Here is a 21,248-nt window from a genome sequence, read left to right on the forward strand (position 1 = left end):
AGCTAAAGGAGATGAGTTCCTTTGGATTAGGGATGGCTAAGCCCTTATTCACTCCTAGAAATAACGTTGATAAATAGTCTCTGTGGAGTTCACTGTTCTGACTCCCAAAGAGGTTATAAACTCGGATCTAATGCGATAAATCCTGCAGTACCTTTTTCTCTGGGAAGTTCACGTATCGTGGTCTTAATGTAACAATGGAATACAGAAGAGATTTCATTTCATATTCATAGGCTGAGCTCCAACACATCCAGGGTAGAGGCAAACAGGAATCTTAGTAAAAGTGCAAATTACAACTCCAAGCCTTTGCTCAAATTTCACCCCATGGCTTCAGGGGTCACAGCAACACGGCTGTGATCTGGGAATGAAGACACAGGCTGGTTGAATAGATTGATGTTTGCAAACTTTTATGTGCAAGGTTGATTTAAAGTAATGTGATTCCAAATGCCTTTCTGTAGCATCTCATGAATTTAATTAGGGTCACCAATCATCTTGGTTTGCCCAGGACTGAAGGAGTCCTGGGATCAGGGGACTGGGCCGGGGGTGGGGTGGGGTGGGGTGGGGTGGGGGGGCTTTAGTGGTGAAACTGAGAAAGTCTCAGGCAAGCTGGGAGGAGTTAGTCACCCTAAATTTAATGCCAAGATCCGGAGAACAGATACCATTTTGTGTTCTTTGAGGATTTTCTAAACCCAAGTGGAAGCTTCATGAGGAGGTGTTATTGAGGGTATATTGTTGATGAGTCTATTACTAATACATTAACTTACTTTTTTTTTTAATTTTTTTTCAACGTTTATTTATTTTTGGGACAGAGAGAGACTGAGCATGAACGGGGGAGGGGCAGAGAGAGAGGGAGACACAGAATTGGAAACAGGCTCCAGGCTCTGAGCCATCAGCCCAGAGCCCGACGCGGGACTCGAACTCACGGACCGCGAGATCGTGACCTGGCTGAAGTCGGACGCTTAACCGACTGCGCCACCCAGGCACCCCCTAATACATTAATTTAGTAGTAGTGTTCTGTTAAGAAAAGATTCACTCATTGGACACTCTCCATTGTGTTCTCACTAGTTGCCAGGGCTGTTCTAAGTGTTAGAAAACTGTACAGATACGAACAAAACTAAGTCCTTGTTCCAGCAGGGATGGACAGTCAACCAATAAATCATCTTTGAGTGACAGTAATAAATACTATGGAGAAAAATAAAGCTGGGTAAGAGAGATAGGGAGTGAACGGGGGTATTCAGACTTTCATTTTAGAGCTTAAAGGATCAGTTGAAGTGTTGGCAGTTGCAAAGACCAGCAGTTAGTGGGAAATAAGGAAAACAGTGTGTATCAACAGGGTTCAGTTGCAGGAAACAGAAACCACTCTAGCTATTTTAGGCAGAAAGGCAATGAACAGAGAGAAGCAGGTGTTTACTGCATTGTTTGGAAAGCTGGAGGAGCTGACTTGGTTCCATAGCTGCCACTGCCGTGAAGCTCGGAAATCAGGAGGCTGCCGCTGTAAGGAATGACTGAGAACACACTGCTGTCCCTGAAATGTGAGAAGTAAGAAGTGCCTGTCACCCCCCTTCTGACTATCTCTTAGCACCCATTAAATTAGTGACCAAAAGCCCCAGTGTCTCCACAATCGTGTTTGCCAATGGTTCCAGCGAAATCAACGGCAAGGTGGATTTTGCTTCAATTCTGACTTCCAGTCTGACGCAAATGCATATAATTAGTCAACCCTAATTCACAATTAGAAATCCAGCTGCAAGAAAGACTAGGAAACATGGTTCTAGATTTCCAACCTCTGTGTTAGAAAAAGACACACGAGAAGGAATTGGGAATGAACCTATTCAGGACATCCATACATCTCCAGGAAACCACTCTTTGCCAAGAAGACCAAAGGAAGTAGAAAATCCAAGGTAAGACTGTCCAGAGAATCAAACTTCATCCTGTACATCCAGCGTATATGGGAAGGCAACATTGTGTAGTGGGAAGAAATTAGGTTTTGAAATCAGATAAACCTAGATTCAGTTCTCACTTGCTGATGACTTTGAGCAGTCTCTTAATACCTATGAGAAATGGCCTCTTTATATATAAAAAGGAGTATTAGCACCTTACTTGGAAGCATGTTGTAAACATTAAATAAGATAATACTATTAAGGGGCGCCTGGGTGGCGCAGTCGGTTAAGCGTCCGACATCAGCCAGGTCACGATCTCGCGGTCCGTGAGTTCGAGCCCCGCGTCGGGCTCTGGGCTGACGGCTCGGAGCCTGGAGCCTGTTTCCGATTCTGTGTCTCCCTCTCTCTCTGCCCCTCCCCCGTTCATGCTCTGTCTCTCTCTGTCCCAAAAATAAATAAAAAAACGTTGAAAAAAAAATTTAAAAAAAAGATAATACTATTAAAATATAGGGCATATTGTAGGCATTCAATTTTATCAACCATACAGCTTGTATGTAAAATTGTTAACAAACATATTTTGGAGTGCTGATTCCAAATTACCCATCTTCTCCCAGACTTAGATTAATTCAAGGATTCACCACAGAAGATCCCAATTTCTATGTAGCTAAAATGAGCCGGATTTTTTTTTTTTTAAGATCCTGGGCCATCCTTTACTGGGACAGGCTAATTCTATTATTGAGTAGCTTAGAAGGAGCTAAGAAAACATTCCTTTCGTAGAAGTTGAAAAGGTCAGAACCTACTGGTGGTTACTTTTAGTTTTTACAACACAGAATCAAATAAAAAGAATTTTTTTAATGTTTATTTATATTTTCAGAGAGAGAGAGAGAGTGCAAACAGGGGAGGCCAGAGAGAGAGGGAGACACAGAATCTGAAGCAGGCTTCAGGCTCGTAGCTGTCAGCACAGAGCCCAGCGCAGGGCTCAAACTCACAAACCATGAGATCATGAACTGAGCTGAAGTCGGATGCTTAACCGACTGAGCCATCCAGGCGCCCCTCAAACAAAAATTTTAAATGCCTTATAAAACCTCCAAGGGGAATTAAATAAACTTTTGATTATTGAGGTGATTCTCTGGGTCAGCAACGTAATACCCATCTATCATGGACCAGTTTGCACCACATTCCCACAAGATTCATGTGATGCATGACATTTGGCTCAGCAATTTCGAAATTAGGTGTATTTCAACATACTTATAAAACAGGCTATCAAACAATTAAGCTTTTGTGCTTTTTGGGCTCATGGATGGGATGAGGGAACTTATATGGCAGATGGTTTGTTAGAGTCCAAACATGCACCAAGTGTGAGGGCAGGAGTACTCTCTCCTAGGGCCTCTGTTTGCCTACATCGATTAACATCGGGGCTGAGAAGGCTCTGGAAGAAGAGCTAGAAGATAGAGACTAGATCCTGGGATGTGACCAGCTGGAGTCCATAAGACTCTGAAGGTGGTAGGTGAACATAAGCTGTGCTCGTAGCGTCAAGACTGTTGCTTGAGCCCATAAGGACACTTGGCCACCCTTGAGAAGCATGTGTACACCGAGGAGAGAATGGCGGAGGGTGTGGAGAACTGCCACCTGAGGGCCCCTCCCCCTCCTTATCTCTCTGGTTGGTGGTTTGATGAGTCGTGGCCTGAGCCCGAGTGGCAGATCCAGTAGAATGACCAGAATGACCCTGGAAAGGGCAGAGGCAGGTGGCCAGGAGGAGCTCTCAGAATTCTGGAGTAGGGCCCCATCATTGGGACATAGGGTGGCCTTAGCCAAGGGATGAGAACTTGGCTACAAGTGGCTAGGTAGTGGGGCCGGCAGGCAGCGCAGGGAAGCAGCCACTCCAAGCCTAGGGATGGACGAGGTGTACTTGGTGGGTGGGTGCATGAAGCAGAGAACCCAAGACACGAGAGCTGGAGGGGACCTCAAAACTGGGTGGTAGTAATGGAAAAGGGTTCTGCTACTGAAATCTTTAGGTTGCATAGGTTGGGCTTTCAAGTTCGGGACACAGTCTATGTGTCCTATGGTGTCACATGGATGCAGGATGGTAAACACTGGGACATTCAAATTACAAATGAATAATAAAAAATTGGGGACGGGGGGCGCCTGGGTGGCTCAGTTGGTTGAGCATCCAACTCCGGCTCAGGTCATGATCTCAGGTTTGTGAGTTCGAGCCCCACGTTGGGCTGTCTCCTGTCAGCGCAGAACCTGCTGTGGATCCTCTGTCCCCCTCTCTCTGCCCCTTCCCTGCTTGCTCTCTCTCTCTCTCTCTCTCTCTTTCAAAAACTGAATTAACATTTTAAAAAAAGGTTTTTTCATCGTAGTGTGACCATTATGATGTAAAAGTGTATTTCTTCTTCATTTCTTCAAGACTGTCGAGATTTCCCCTCCTGTCTCCTTTTTCCTCACCGTCAGATCTGTAAGGAACACCACTGCTTCTCCGTGTGTCTGATTCTCCTCCAGAAACAAGGCTTCTCTCATGAGTGTTCCTTCACTCACATTGAAGACCCTACAGGGAATCAATACCACATACATGTACCTTCTAGAGAATTCTTTTGAAGGATGAGCTGCTTCCAGCAAGGGATAGGTGGGGAAAACTTCAACAAAAGCACTGATGATGAAAATTTAATGTATATATTTGTATAGCTAACACCAAAGCAAAGTTGGGAATGTGATCAAATAATAGAATGTAAACATGTGTTCTGGCCAAGCAGGAAGAGTGTAACTAAAAAACGGTGGAAGAAGGGAGGAAGAAGGGACCACTATCTCATTCATTATTTATTCTCTCGTATTATTCATTATATCAATGATATTGACAGATATTGGGTATGAATCATATCATACCACTTAAAATGGACAAAACAATAAAAGTGAAGAAAAAGAGAAATCAAAGGTATCAAAAAAGACATAAGTCTAGAAGTATCCAAATGTTCCTGCATGAAAACAACATGGCCAAATATCTTGACCCAGTAATATGGCTGCTACAGATGGAATGTTTGTGTCTGTCCAGAATTTGTATGTTGAAGACTCTTTCCTCGGTATTGGGAAATGGGGCCTTGGGAGGTGATTAGGTCACGGGGTAGAGCCCTCATGAATGAGATTCATGCCCTTAGAAGAGAGGCTCCAGAAAGCTCCCTCCTCCCCTCCATTATGTGAGGACACAGCAAAAAACAGCCATTCCATGCCTTTATCTCAGACTTCCCACCTCCGGAACTGTGAGAAATAAATTTCTGTTGTTTATAAGCCACCCAGTCTATGGTATTCTTGGTTTAGCAGCCTGAATGGACTAAAACAATGGCTCTGGAAATTGCTCAGTTCAGTGATTTGAAGGAGAGGATAAGGAAATGTTCACACACCCGACTATGGGGAGGGGAAAGTGTGTGTCTAGAAAGAAAACAGTGCTTTGTCTCACTGCTTCGACTTGTTTCTAGTTATGGGATTTCATCTGTTTTGAATTTTATAAACATTTCAATAATGTATGAGATTTTTGGTATGATGAAAAGAGAAAATGGGTTCAAAAGGGTTAAGAAACAGTAATCTAAGCAAGTTTCCATATTTGGAGGATAAGTGCAAGCACCTGAAATCAAGTCTCTTCATACAGACTTTAAATTCAACAGGAGCACAAGAGTACCACCCGTGGCCCTTGACATCAGCATGAGAAGAGACAGAATACCCCAAACTTCAAATTACCAACAAGGAGAGAAATGAAGGCTGTATCCCAAGAGAGCTCCTATCACTTGTCACTATAAGCTGGGTAAGAGTGTGGGAGAGAGACTTAAAATCTCCAGGAAAAAGAGTAAAGAGACAGGGAGCACTTAGCTGTAGTGTAGACAGAAACACTCACAGAAAGAGCAAGTTTTAAAACTAAGTGAAATGTCTACCGCACAGTGAGGGAGAAGGTGCTTGAAAGTGAACAGAACCAGAAATAGCTGCTACAGGAAAGCTTTACTTTGTGGGAGAATCAGGAAAACCAAACAAGGGCGGTGCACCTTAGAGACCTGGCAATGAACAGAAAAGAAGGAACTAAGAAGAAAACTTAGGATCTTGCAGAAATGACACATAAATAAGACCTGAGGGCTCTGCTCCCCATCACTGTCCCCCAGAGACATTTTACCTTGCGGCACGGACAGCTGACAGTGTTCTTGAATTAGGAACTCTGTTAAAAATGGCTCAGCAAAAGAAACAAAAAATCAACCTAACTCTATAAAGAGATGCTATTAGAAGAACCTAGAGGGGTGCCTGCGTGGCTCAGTTGGTTAAGCATCCAACTTTGGCTCGGGTCATGATCTCATAGTTCATGGGTTTGAACCCCGTGTCGGGCTCTGTGCTGACAGCTCAGAGCCCCGAGCCTGCTTGGGACTCTGTGTCTCCCTGTCTCTCTGCCCCTCCCCCGTTGCACTGTTTCTCTCTCTCTCTCAAAAAGAAATAAACATTAAAAAAATTAAAAAAATAAAAGATAATAGATTTGGATGTTGCATGATTTCAACATCGAACAAGGGCAGTTAAATGATCAGGAAGATGAAAGTAAAATAAAGAAAGGTGTAACCAAGGTGGAAGAAAATGTGATCGAAATGGAAGATAGGCAAATAAAGTGCAACATATAGAATAGCAGTTCCTGAAGAAGGAAAACAAAGCAATGAAACATAACTATAATCCAAGAAAACTGCAGAAGTAAGAAAAAATGTAAATCAATATTTTAAAAGGCTCACTACATATCTAGGAAAATTTTCCAGAAAGAACTTGAGGCATTTTTGGGTAAAGCATGAAATTTAAAAAAAATTTTTTTATTGCCTTTATTTATTTTTGAAAGGCAGAGAGAGACAAAGCATGAGTGGGGGAATGGCAGAGAGAGAGGGAGACACAGAATCGGAAGCAGGCTTCAGGCTCTGAGCTGTCAGCACAGCTGACAGGGGCTCGATGTGGGGCTCGAAGTCACGAACTGTGAGATCGTGATCTGAGCTGAAGTCAGACGCTTAACCAACTCAGCCACCCAGCTGTCCCTGAACCATGAGATTTTATAGACACACGCACATACCCACAATCCTCAGCACCTGTATTGATGATAGCTTACCTCAAACTGGTGGCCTAAAGCAATATAAATTTATTTTTCTACAGTTCTGGAGTCTGGAAGTCCAAAATCAAGGTGTCAGTATCTTCCCTTTGAAGGGTCTATGAGAGAATCCTCTAGGCTTTTCTCAGCCTCTGGTGACTCCAGGTGTTTCTTGGCTTATGGCCACATCACTCCAATCTGAATGTCTGTCTTCATGTGGCCTTCTCCTCTTTATCCCTGTGCATTTCTTTCACTTCCTCTCTCAAATTTACATCCCATCCTTTTCTCTTTTAAGAACACTTGTCATTGGGGCACCTGGGTGGCTCAATCGGTTAAGTGTCCGACTTCGGCTGAGGTCCATGATCTCACAGTTTGTGAGTTTGAGCCCCGCATCAAGGTGTCTGCTGTCAGCGAGGAGCCCGCTTCTGATCCTCTGTCCCCCTCCCTCTGCACCTCCCCTGCTCGTGCTCTCTCTCTCAAGAATAAATAAACATTAAAAAAAAAAAAAAGGACACTTGTCATTAAATTTAGAGGCCACCTGGGTAATCCAAGATGACCTAATGTCAAAATTCTTGATTACATTTGAAAAGTCCCTTTTTTCAAATAAGGTAACATTCACAGGGTCCAGGGATTTTGCTGAGGACATACCTGTTTTGAGTCACTATTTAGTCCATTACAGGGCCTCCCAGCTAACAGGTCAAATTACTTATAAGGGTAAGAATATTAAACTGACATCAGACTTCTCATGAGCAACTTATAAAGCCAGTCAATAAAGGGCAGCATTTTAACAGGCTCAAGAACAAAGACTGTGAGCCAAAGATTTTCTATCCAGCCAAGCTTACCTTCAAATATTAAGGTTAAAGGAAATGGTTTCAATATGCAGTATCTCAGGGAATACTGTATACGTGTGCCATAGAGGACTCTTTTAGAGGATGAATTTTATCTAAACAAGAGATAATTGGTAAACTTTAGCAAAAGCACTAGTAGTGAAAATGTATTTTATGATGTAATCTTATTATATTATTTTATTTTATTAGTATTAATTAATTATTATGTTATTTATGTTGTAATATATTTAATTGCATAGCTAAGACTAAAACGAGGGTGAGAATATGGATTGAAGAGTAGTATCTCTATATTTTATGCTCTGGAAAAGTAAAACTAAGACAACCAAAAAAAAAAAAAAAGAGAGAGAGAGAGAGAAAGAGAGAGAGGGAGGGAGGGAGGGAGAGAAACAGCAAGGTAGGACAGTAAAATTGACAGTTGTATAGATAAGTGAAGAAGGATACAAATGGACATACCAGATGGCAAAGCCTTAGTAAGAAAAAAAGGGAGATTAAAGGCACTGTCAGTGGAACAAATACAAAGACAGCCCCTGGAACAGACATACAAACATTCTGAAATGCCAAAAGCAATGAACAAAGAAATTGCAAAGAAAATATGCCCAATGAAGAAGGGAAGACAGTAAATATAACACAGGCATGATTAAAACATAATGTGATCACCTTGAGACTAAACATGTAAGACAAACCAGTTAATGGAATGGACTTTTCTGGTGTCTTCTCTTTTCTTGCTATAGGGACAAACGAACCAATTCTCAAATTAGCTCACCAGGCAAAAGCAGATCCCGTATTATATTTAATAGACGCACCTCAAACACAGTGATTCAAAAGACCCAAAATAAAGAAATGGCCAAAAACACACCATAAAAATAAAAACAGTAGAAAGACAGGGTAGTGACTCATATCAGTTAAAGTAAATTCAGGCCAAAAACCTTTAAATGAGACAAAAAATACACTTAAGGCTGAAAACCACAATTTGCAATGAAGAGAAATGATGAACATCTATGCACCAAATAATACAGCCACCACTAACATAAAGCAGAAATTACATCAGATGAGAATAGAAGAAGATAGAAAATAGAGACTTCAGCACCACAAACTCAGCATGACAGGTCTAACACAAAGGAAATAAAGATATACATGTTTTAAACAACTTAATAAATAATAAGGTAGAACTTGTGCGCATATGTTTAATACTATGCCCTAATAATAGAGATTATACCTTCTTTTCAAATGTAATGAACATGGATCATTTTGAAAACTTGATCATATATTCATCTTTATGGTCACACTAAATGAACCCGGGTTAAGTTTGGTAGACCTCTGCTTTTATTGCATGTGATGCATGTGCAGTGAAAACCGTTCTCACTTTAACACGTATCCCTGAACTTTTCCAGACACAGCATAACTAATATCTCCTTTTGAAGGTCAGCACGTGGGCAGCTTAACATACACCAGGCTTTCAGACACCTGTGTCTCAGGATCGGTGACTCCTTTAAGTCTCCAGATCTACTGAAGGGGGGTCTGTTGCTCGTGCTCAGGCGGATCACTCAGTGTGCCCATCAGCTGTGCCCTGCGGTCTGTGCTGTGGCCTGTGAGATGGATGGCAGCATCACATTGCCACTCAGCAAGGTCAGTGGCAAACATGGGAAACTACAGGGTGGTCGTACGTGAAATACGTGCAGAAAACAAAAGCTGAGCGTGGCTTCCGTAGCACAAATACAAAATGCCCCGAATGCTTTTCCCGCAGTGGTTTTGTCGTTCGCTGTATGGTCTGAATCCACAACTATTCATTCTGATATTTAGTAATTCCTTTTTTTTTGTTTGTTTGATAAATAAACAATGTGGGGAACAATATATTTTTTTAAAAAGTATGTGCTTAGTGAAAAAAATTATTACTATCTTTTTGATTCTTGGGGCAGTTATGATGAACATGTAATTCACAGTAAATTTTTGTGACATTCACCATCCAGCCAGGGACTGGCCACAAGAAAACCTGTGGACAAAATCTACTAAAGGACTGTCAGCATCTATTTCAGAAGTTAGTGGTTATTTTAAGAAGATTGTAGGGGCACCTGGGTGGCTCAGTCGGTTAAGCGTCCAACATCATCAGCTCAGGTGATGATCTCGCGGTTTGTGAGTTTGAGCCCCGCGTCAAGCTCTGTGCTGACAGCTTGGGAGCCTGGATCCTGCTTCAGATTCTGTATCCCCCCCCCCGCCCCTTCTCTGCTTGTACTCTCTCTTTCCCTCCCTGAAAAGTAAATAAACATTAGAAAAAATTTTTTAAAAAGATCATACTTGAAGTTGGCTATTTTTTTTTTAATTTTTTTTCAACGTTTATTTATTTTTGGGACAGAGAGAGACAGAACATGAACGGGGGAGGGGCAGAGAGAGAGGGAGACACAGAATCGGAAACAGGCTCCAGGCTCTGAGCCATCAGCCCAGAGCCTGACGCGGGGCTCGAACTCATGGACCGCGAGATCGTGACCTGGCTGAAGTTGGACGCTTAACCGACTGCGCCACCCAGGCGCCCCGAAGTTGGCTATTTAACATAAGTGGATACCAAAAATGTATTTATGTATCACGGTGAAGCAGTGCTGACGTTGTATTTAGATCAAATGTCTGTTTTTCTTTTTTCTCTTTAAAAAATTTTTAACGTTTATTCGTTTTTGAGAGACAGAGAGAGACGGAGTGCCAGCAGGGGTGGAGCAGAGACAGAGGGAGGCACAGAATCCGAAGCAGCTCCAGGCTCTGAGCTGTCGGCACAGAGCCCGATGTGGGGCTTCAACTCACTGACGGGACCACGATATCATGACCTGAGCTGAAGTTGGAGGCTTACCGGACTGAACCACCCAGGTGCCCCCAAATGTCTGTTTTTCTACATGAACTTTTGTATTTTCAGTAATGGTGCCCCCATTATTCGGTTCCAGCAGGACTGCTCAGCCTGTGCCTTGACAGTGGCCAGGAAAGTTCAGGACCTCCAAATGCAGCATGCAGAGACAGTGGGTGATGCAAAATGAGGCCCTTTCTCAGAAAATAATTCAACCCGAAAAAGTAAGGGATATCTTGCATTGAATGTGGAAGATTTCCTGGCCAGAAATGAGAGGAAAGGGTTTCTAGCTGCTCCAGTAGAGATGTTACTCTTTCCTCTCCAGCAACTAAGCGCCGCTATGGCAGAGGCGTGTGGTCCTGTTTGCTTTTCTTATGTCGGTCTACGGGGCTGCGGGCACCAGCAAGAGGCTGTATTCTCACCCTGAGAGAGGCACTGAGCCCCTGCAAGGTGACTCCTTCTTCCAGACACTGCATCTTGGCCTGGTTTGGCTTTGCCCTCCCATGTACGTTCATGTCACATATTTCCAGATTTTTTCCAGAGGCAGCAAGGCAAAGCTCTTCGTGCTAAAACATGAAGGGAGGGGCCTTGCTGTATGAGAGCTAGTAACCATGAGGAAAAGGTTTTTGCTTTATAATTTTATTCAAAAAGAAACAAAAGACACCTCAAACAAAAACAACCATACATGTTGCACACAAAACTGCAAAAAAATACTTTTTATAGGATTAAGTCCTAATTCCTGTATCAGATGTGAGTTGGTGTTTCAACAACAGCTAATTCAAGGGAGGTTCAAGGCCGTACAAAAGGGAGCCTTCGTATTTTAGCACAACCGCGAAAATACACATTTGCCTGTGAGCCCTCAGGAAACAAAGTCCGATCTGAAAGAAATTAGTCTCATGGTATTTCAGGCAGGAAGTTTAAAATAAACGTTAACTATTGTCTTCTTCTTCCTTTTCAGATTGGTTTTCCCTCCAAACTGTGCTTTGAATTCTGTTATCTCCAAGGCTGGAGCTGGAGCGGGAGTTGGGATTACAGAAAGTGTGGAGGAAGGCACAACTTTTCAACTGGTGGATACGGTGTCAGCTCTGTGGGCTCAATAGAATTCTCAAGGCCTTGTGAGTTTTGAAAACTGCCGTATTTCCTCTAATTTAAGACTCACTCTATTTTTCTTACATGTCAAAATAAATAAAAAAATTAAAAAAAAAGAAATTGCCCCATCACGCAGAGCGAGTTAAAAAGTTTTCAAAGCTGGGGGGAATTGTTGTGAACATTTCATGCATCATTAAAAAAAAAAAGCCTGTTATTCAGAATTCAAAATCTGTAGAAAATTTCTAGTGACTTTCACTAGAAGCTGTTTAACGTTTATCCTTAAAAAAAAGGAAAAACGAAACTATAAGTTTAACCAAAGAAGAAATGCCAGTAAACCCCTAGGATTCTCCATGATGCCTTCAAATTATATTGTCAATCTTTTTTTTTTTTTAATTTTTTTTTCAACGTTTATTTATTTTTGGGACAGAGAGAGACAGAGCATGAGCGGGGAAGGGGCAGAAAGAGAGGGAGACACAGAATCGGAAACAGGCTCCAGGCTCTGAGCCATCAGCCCAGAGCCCGACGCGGGGCTCGAACTCACGGACTGCGAGATCGTGACCTGGCTGAAGTCGGACGCTTAACCGACTGCGCCACCCAGGCGCCCCTATATTGTCAATCTTAAGTGTGGTAATGAGGCCAAACTCTTAAGCATGGCTGAAAAGCAGCCGGTCCCCACCAGGCTATGAAATAACTGGGGGTACAAAATAATTTGGAAGAATATTTAATCTCTGATTATGAAAGAAGCCAGAGTTAAGCTTTGGTAATTGTGAATGGTGTAGAGTCTGTGTCTAGAATCGTTTTTTTGTACATGGACATCCATTGTTCCAGCACCATTGGTTGAGAAGACCATGTCTTTTCTCCATTGTATCACTTTGCTCCTTTGTCAAAGATCAGTTGACAATACTGATGGGAGTCTGTTTCTGGATTCTCTGTTCTGTTTCATTGGTCTGTTTGTTCTTTTGCCAATACCACACCCTCTTCATTACCGCAGCTTTGTGGGAAGACTTGAAATTAGATAGTGTCAATCTTCCAGCTTTGTTTTTCTCCTTCAATACTGTGTTGACTATTCTGGATAGTCTGTGTCGCCTCTCCACGTAAACTTTAGAATCATGTTATTGGTATCCACAAAATAACATGCTGGGATTTTAGTGGGATTGCATTGAACTTATAGATCAAGTTAGGAAGAACTGACATCTTGAAAATACTGAGTCTTTCCATCCGTGAACATAAGACATCTCCCCATTTATTATTTATTGAATTCTTCTCTAATACTCTTATCAGAGGTTTATAGTTTTCCTCATATAGATCTTATACATATTTTGTTAGATTTTTATTTCATTTTGGAGGGTGCTAATATAAATAGTGTTATGTTTTGGTTTTGTTTTTTTATTTGAAAGAGAGAGGATTTCCAGCAGGCTCCACACTCAGTGTGGAACCTGGTATAGAACTTGATCCCATGACCCTGAGATCATGACCTGAGCCGAAATCAAGAGCCAGATGCTCAATCAACTGTGCCACCCAGGAGCCCCAGTGTTAGGTTTTTACTTTCAAATTCCCCTGTTCATTGCTGGTATATAGGAAAATGATAGCAGCATATAATTGCACAGATGTGTGAACGCTAAAGTAATTTAAGAGTATATACAGTTAATTTAGCTCCCCAAGCTCTCCCTGTCTTTTTCCCTCCTCTCTTTCTTTCTAACTTCTTTATTTACTTCCTTCTTTCCTTTCTTTCTTCCACTGAAAGGCTTCTATTCAAGTGATAGAGCATCTTACAATCAGTAGCATCTCAGAATTGGGGAAATAGCATCTCGTGTTGCTTGATATGGGATGAAGGGATGGGGATGACTTCGAACAGGTGGGATTATTGGCTGTCTTTAGAGAAGATACTGAAGAGATCAAATCACCATAAAAGAGTCAAGTGCAGATAAACATAAGCAAGGGCCGGGTTCCTTCGCCTATTTGGAGCGGGTGGAGAAAGGGTGGCTCTTGGTTTTGTGAGCATGGCAAGTGGGTCAGATGGGCAGAAAGCAACTCTCAAAAGAAGGGAGGCAGTGAAATTTGAGCATTTAGAGATCAAGTGCACAACCTTCCTCAGGGCTTTTGTATCTACTTGTTCTCTTTGACCAGGCCATTCTTCCCCTAGATAGCCTCATGGCTTTCTTCCTCATCTGCTATAAGTTTTTGCTTATACTTCAATTTCTCAGTGAGGTTTTCTTTGACCACCACACTAACAATGACAAAGTCCTACTCCCTATATTCCCTAATGTCCTTCTCTGCATTTTCTCCCACAGCAGTGCAAGGAACAGAGAAAGAAACTGAAAGAACAGGGAGAAGGGGAAAGTGCGTCTCCCCTTATTTTTCAACAGGGAGAATTAAGCCTCTTATTTTTAATTTGCTCGTGCTCTTAAATGCGCCAGAATCTAGAATAATGCATAGGGTAGAAACTCACTAAATATTTGTGGGATGAATGAGGGATCCTGGTGTGACTGTCGGAATGCTTCATCTATGAGTTCAAACCCCAATTACAAATTGTGTTCCATGTAAACATAGTTCCAAGGGATGTGAATAGGCATTTCCCCCCTTGTTCGGCATTTGTTCTGTGTCATTTTTTCCTTTATCCTCACTTAAAAGAAATGATTGTGACATAACTTATATGCAGTAAAATTAACCTTTTAGGTGCATTCAACTCTATGAGTTTTGACGAACGCACAGTTGTATAGTCATTGCCCCTACTGTGATGTAAAATACTTCCTTCACTCCAAAAACTTCCCTCTTGTCCGTTTCTAGTAAACCTTTCCCCTACTCCCAGACTTTGGTGGCCACTTGGCAGCTTTCTACTCTTACAAGTTTTGCCCATTCCAGGATGTCACATGAATGGTATTATACAATATGTAGCCTTTTGAGTCTGGCTTCTTTCCCTTCATACAATGTACTTGACATTCAACCATATGGCTGCATGTGTCAGTAGTTTATTCTTTTTTGCTGTGGAGCAGTATTCCCTTGTATGAATGTATCCATTTGTTCACCCATTCATTCATTAACTGTGGAGGGGAGGAAACACACTTTTTCCTCTACCCTCTGAGGTTCAGTGGCTGGAGCCCTGCAAACTGAACTGACAAAAGACAAATTAACAGGAGAAAAAAAAGGTTTATTTCATATGTACATAAGAAGGGCTTCACAGAAATCAAAACCCCACAGGAGCCTGGGTGGCTCAGTTGGTCAGGTGTCTACTTCTGCGCAGGTCATGATCTCCTGGTTCGTGGGTTCGGGCCCCGCATCAGGCTGACAGCTCAGAGTCTGGAGCCTTCTTCAGATTCTGTAGTCTCTCTCTCTTTGCCCCTCCCCCACTCGCAGTCTGTCTCTCTCTCTCTCTCTCTCTCACTCACTCAAAAATAAATAAACGTTAGAAAAAAAAATGAAATTAAAACCCTAAAGAGGCAGGCAGACCTTAAAGCTTATCCACCATTTTAGCAAAAGGGCAATAAATTTGCAGAGCTATAACAAGACAAATGGAAAGGGTTTGAGCTTCTAGGGGTGGTAAATTGTGGGAAGGTAAATATATGGGGAAACTAATGGAAGATAAGGTTTATTTAGTAAAGGCTGTTTGTGTAGGTCCATCTTGGTGCCGACTTTCCATCTGCTTTGTGGCCATAAAACTCCCCCAGGAGAGGGCATTTACGGCAGCCCTCATTTCTCAGAAGTTTCCGTTCTTAATCAGATAGGGGAGGCTCTGAGAAGGCCTGTTTCTTCATCCTTTGATTCTCAATTGGCTGTAGCTCCAAATCATCTTTACCCCAAAGTGGCATATTTTGGGGTGGCATATTCTGGTCCCCTTCCGAGGACATTTGCCCTGTTTCCTGTTGTGGGTGATGATGAATGAAATGCTTTGAGCATTTGTGTCCTAGTTTGCTGTGAATGTAAGTTTTTTTTTCCCACTTGGATCAATACCTCGGAGCAAGATTTCTGGCTGTATGGTAAGCGTACATATGGCCTGAACGTGAGGACAAAGAGAGGGTGGCCATCCACAAGCCAGGAAGAAAGCTTTCACCACAAACCGACCGTGCCCCCAGAACTGTGAGAAAATACATTTCTGTTGTTTAAGTCACCTGGCCTATGGAAGTTTCTTATGGTAGCCCAAGCTAAGACAGTATGTATTTGACTTTATTTTTAAAAATTGCCCAACTGTTTCCCAAAGCTGTGGTACCATTTTGCACCCTGACCAGCAGGATTACAAAAGTCTCATCTGCTCTGCATTCTCACTAGTACTTAGTATTGCCAGTTTTTTAAAAAAGTCATTCTAATAGGGTGTATGTTTTAAATTTTCACTTCCCTATTTACTAATGATGTTGAACATCTTTTCATGTTTAACAGGGTTTTCAACCAAGTGGAACAGGTTTCTTTCTTTACTGCAGGACTGCACTCAGTCTTACTATATTAATGCACAGTGTGAACTGCCTAATGGGAAGATTGCTGGGACTATGATTTTGACTTGACTGGAACTCTTATCTCATGGTCAAGATTGCAAGGCTAGGATTCCAGTGAGAATATTTTAGCAAATGCTGGCCTGAGTATATGGTCAAGTACACACTCTTTTGTGGAGCATTAATCTGTTTGCAACCAATTCATTCAGTCTTACTTCCCTTTGGTCCCTATTCCCAAGAGAAATATTTTTGAGGTATCAGTTATTCCACCTCCAAGCCTTTGCTCATGCCATTCTACCTGCTTGAAATGCCTTCCCCCCTTCCCTTCTTCTCCCTGAACTCACCCAGCTTTGCCCATCTGGCTTACGCCCACAGGGAGCTTTTCCTGCCCACAGTGATCTTTCTCAGACCTCCCGATGACTGGGCCACTCATGGGGACTCTTGATCACATCCTGCCTAGCTTTTTTCTATATTTTCCCCAAAGTTGCTCTGCTCTAATTTTGTAATGGGATAGTTAGTGGAAGGCTCTGATATCATAGACTTTTTAAAAAGTCCCCTGATGCATTGAGTTGTGTGCATAGCTCCTGCTTATAAACCCCTGTTGAATTCAGCTAAAGTAAATTAATAGCCATTTATATCAGCTCACTTAAATGTTAACTCTCCACTTACCCAGGCACCAAGAACAAAGGTCGGAAAGAGAAGTTTGTTCACAGTTCCTGACTGAACGGGGAGAAGACATTTAATGGAAACATGAACCTCATGCCTGGGTCTCCTGGTACTTGTAGCTGAACCTAGGAGTTTGTGGCCAAGCCTACCAACCACATCCCCCAACGATTTCTTCTCTTTTGGCATGTTGGTCATGGAGTTGGGAGAGGAGAGCACCCAGTCCATTCTTATCTTTAAAGAGAGAAGAAACAGCGAAGTCTGTGACATTCAGGTTTCTGTGCCCTCTCTCCTCTTGCTGGTCATCTTGCCCAGCTCAGCAGAGTGTGCATACCCAGCTCACTAGCCAGAGAACTGGCTAGCTCAGGCAGCTGGTGAGTCAAGAGTGTGCTCAAGTGTGGTTGTCAAGAGTGGTACAGCCGATCTCCCACATCTTAGCCTTTTCTGAGCACCTGAGCCCTGCGGTAGCATCAGACTGGGTGGCACAAACGGGCGTGCAGCCAGGAATCAGTCGGTGGGAACACGACATGCGCAGTTCTGCGGTGACCACACCCTGTAGCTTTCTGTCCTTTGTCCTTTCAACAAACATAGATGGAGCATCTACTATATATCGGGCATTAGGGATTCTTGGGGGATACAGGTATGAATGTAACATGATCCTTGACCCAAGAAACTTCTAGTTTTCATGGGAGACAAGCATATAAATGAAACCTTCCAACAGACCCCTAGATGTAAGCCATGATTCCTAGCCTGTGCTACTGACAGTGGTAGGAGTTGGGATAGAGATCCTACTAGAAGTCACAGATTTGCGTTGCTCTGACTCCCACCCACAGAAGTCGAGGCGTTTCTCGGGTCTTCCATAAGGTTATGAAAACCTCTTGGCTGCCACAGTGCAACACAGGTCTTCTTCCTCTGTCTGCCCATGCTCACTGTGGTCAGCTGTCCTGGATCCGGTGACATGTAGATATGAATGCCCGCCCAAGGCACCCTGCACTGCAGATACTGACTGAAGGCACTATATACATGTCCCCTCCCACTTCTGTGACAGGAGACATGCCAAGCACTCTGACCAACTGCCCAAGCCCCCATGCCGATTCTCTACTCAAACCTGTTTCAACAGTAACTTCAAGTGGGCCTGAGTCCTCTTCACCCCGCCTTGAACTCCATTCTGTTAACAACACCCCAGAGCTGTACTTCTGAACGTGTAAGTCAAACTACAGTGGCATTTGGGCTGCCCTAGTGCCTGCGACACTCCTGAACATTGGAAACATGCATCGACTTCCTCCAGGTGGACGCGGCCCCATGCAAGTGTGCATGGCTCGGTAAGTGAAGGACAGCTTGGGTTTCAACCCCAACTCACCCCCTTGGCTGGTTGTCCTTGGCAGGACACAACCTAGCCAAGGGATGATCCTGATGACATGGCCCCTGGCTGTATTATTGCAAGAAACTGGCTGTCTTCACAGTTGTTTGCTGGACATTCATGGCCATTTCCCGAGGTTTTGTCTGACTTGAACTCAAGGGTAGGTCTCTCGGGGGCTGTTTCCCGAGGTTTTGTCTGACCTGAACTCAAGGGTAGGTCTCTCGGGGTCTTCCATCTTGACCTTCTGGTCACATGGCAATTGACCCTTCTGAGGGTGGCATATCTACCGGGTGCACCTGGCCTTTTCTGGAGACTGCTCCTGCTACCAGCTTGAGGGGGGGGATGCCACTCTGTTCTGTACTCTGCCTACCAACTGCATGTACCTGGATTTTCATTAATTCCTCATGGCATCACTGAGACAACCTTATAGCATTTAACAAGTTTTCACTCAAGTTTCAAAGATAAAGGAAGGAACATACATATGTGGTTGATGAAATATATATGTATACACACACACACACACATATATGTATATATATATCCCCAGGGAGATATATATATATATATATATATATATATATATATATATATATATCCCCTGCCCCAGAGCTGAAAGAGTGAGTGAGTGAGAGAGACAGAATGATATACATACTGATATAGATTTCCCTGGAATGAATTTACAAATATTGTATAAACTAATATCTGTGCTGGGGTTTCTTACCAGACCATTGTCCTGCTGTCTTCATGGCTTGTGGCCAGGGGCAGCTCATCCCTACTGCCAGAAATCCCTGGGGCACCTCCATCCTCAAACTCAGCCCAAACCGAGCCATGGCTTCAGAGAGGAGGAAGTTGTAACCCTTCATCTCAATCCCAGGTCCTTATTTCCTGTCCCAGAATTTATTTTTTGCCAGGATGATTAACAGTTGGAATGTTACACCCTTTAGGAGAACCACACCCCCACCTACAAGAGGACTCATCTGGCTAACAGGTTGACCACACAAAGAAGTGACGTCAATATATTTTTTAAAGTTTGGTTTCTAAAGGCTAGGGATACAGGTTTACCTGTGGGCTTTTTGTGACAAAACACTTAACAGAGATCTCAGTGAAACGAGACCGTAAGTTGTTAATGACTATAGTCTCGACAGAACCCATGAGGACTGAGCTACAGGAGATCTTCAGACAGAGCTAATATAGCTCCTGTAGGTTCCAAATGGGAAATGATGGGCAAATTCTTAGGGCTCAAAAGAAGTGACTTTTGGTTCGATGAAATTATGTATTACTTCATATAGCGGATGGTAGACTTGGGGGGACTTTGGCAGGTGAACAATGTCGGGTAAGAAAGGGCTATGTGTAAAAAATAAGCAACCTCTGAATACATACACAAACCCCTTTTTTTTTTTTTTTTTTTTTTGCTACTCTCAAGGATTCCTGAGATGCTTTGGTGGAATAGAAACTTCAAAGTGATGCCAAGCAAGGTCCTATAGTTTCTCGGGTGACCTGTTGCACAACCGTGCTAGGAAACTTCAAGTCTGTTATTCAGAGAACTGATAGAGAGAGAGCCTGTCTTTGGAAGCAAAGACCCGGGTCTGAATCTGGACTCAGCCACTTACTACCTCTGTGTTCTTGGTGATAAAGGCAATCCTGTTTTTCCCCCCCTTTTCTTTAAAAAAATTTTTTTTAATGTTTATTTATTTTTGAGAGAGACAGAGACCGGGTGTGAGCAGGGGAGGGGCAGAAAGAGAGGGAGACACAGAATCCAAAGCAGGCTCCGGTTGTCAGCGCAGAGCGTGACGAGGGGCTCCAACTCACAAACCCTGAGATCATGACCTGAGCCGGTTGGACGCTTAACTGACTGAGCCACCCAGGCACCCCATTTTTCTTCCTTTTCAATGATAAAGGTAATCCTTATATCGGGACCTGCAAAATCGAGGCTTCCCCAGTGGCATGGCCCACCACACAAATAGAAACCTAAGTGTGTAGCACTTAAGGGAAATGTGTCACTGTCACAGAAACCTAGCATATGCCAGTCACAATCACCCAACTCAGCTCTGCCTTACCTTAGCCTAGAAAATAGGAACTTTGAGCTTTATAAGGAAGTCCCCACCCTCTTGGCCATTGATTCTCTGAGTTGCCGTTTCTTATGCTCTAAAAAATCTGCTCTTGCCCCAACTCCCTCAGGAAGAGTGCTTTTTTACTGCTTGAGAAGCGCTGTCCTCCCCCAATGCATGGGTCGTTTCCCCGTGAATAAAGGACATCAAAGTCATTGCACAGTTTTATTTTTGTCATTTGACATTGGGAAAATCACTTAACCTCTCTGAATTTCAATTTCATCCTCTATAGCATGGGCATGAGAATTCTTTTGTCCACAAACTCAGGGTATTGTCAACATTCAGTAAGACACTACCTGGAGGGCCTGACACATTGTGATGTGAATACTCAATAAATGGTTACATGGTATGAACTCATTTCTACTGTAAGTTCCTAAAGCTTGAGTTATAAATAAAATGTGACAAAATATGCATGCATTTTCACATGTGAGTGTTTTCACTTGAAGCGACTGAAACAATTCTAGGGAGTTCATGACCTCGGTCTCTTTATTGTATATGAAGAGGCATGTGGCAGGGGTCCTTCACATAACTCCATCCCACCGCTGTCCCCATAAGTGGTTACAGATCTTAAGTGGGTGGCACTGGGGTTCACTGCGAAATACCAAGATCATTCCATCAAACCTTGTGAAATTACTTTTGTCAACAAATGTCAGCTTTGGGATTTTCCTTCTAAAAGCTAATTCTCGTCTTCCTGGGAATTCTTCACTAGCTCGTTTGAGATCCAGTAGAAGCAAGGAAACCACTTGCTTAGGAAGAGATAAACTATCTTAAGTGCATACACCTTTGCAAAACTCTGCCATTGTGCTCAGCTCAGTACTTTTTTTTCAGGATTTGAGGGGCCAATCTACCTAGTCAAATGCTATACAAAAGACCTTTTTTTCTGGAATCCACTTCCAGCAAGGGATTAGCACCAGTTCTGAGATTCCATCTGTCTTGTTTACATTCCTCGTGCGATTTCAGAACATCGTGTTC

At 42.9% G+C, this 21,248-nt stretch overlaps 2 long non-coding RNA genes across 3 annotated transcripts; both read left to right on the plus strand.

Annotated features, from left to right (window-relative positions):
* The first annotated feature begins 999 nt into the window (after positions 1-999).
* LOC124521021 (uncharacterized) lies at positions 1,000-10,525 on the plus strand. Of its 2 annotated transcripts, XR_006964439.1 has the most exons (4): positions 1,000-1,895; positions 5,531-5,667; positions 9,233-9,437; positions 10,486-10,525. It is a non-coding gene; the product is annotated as an uncharacterized LOC124521021 (long non-coding RNA). The 2 variants fall into 2 exon arrangements; XR_006964438.1 differs by lacking the exon at positions 1,000-1,895 and having other exon boundaries at positions 4,232-5,667.
* A 96-nt stretch (positions 10,526-10,621) lies between these two features.
* Positions 10,622-19,879, plus strand: LOC124521295 (uncharacterized). Its single transcript, XR_006964443.1, has 5 exons — positions 10,622-10,661; positions 11,594-11,750; positions 16,819-17,182; positions 17,929-18,130; positions 19,592-19,879. It is a non-coding gene; the product is annotated as an uncharacterized LOC124521295 (long non-coding RNA).
* Positions 19,880-21,248: the final 1,369 nt, after the last annotated feature.

This window comes from Lynx rufus, unplaced genomic scaffold (genome assembly GCF_022079265.1).
Source record: "Lynx rufus isolate CCGP_SWC_20201006 ecotype Redwood Valley unplaced genomic scaffold, mLynRuf1.p SCAF_3, whole genome shotgun sequence".
Lineage (NCBI taxonomy): Eukaryota > Metazoa > Chordata > Mammalia > Carnivora > Felidae > Lynx > Lynx rufus.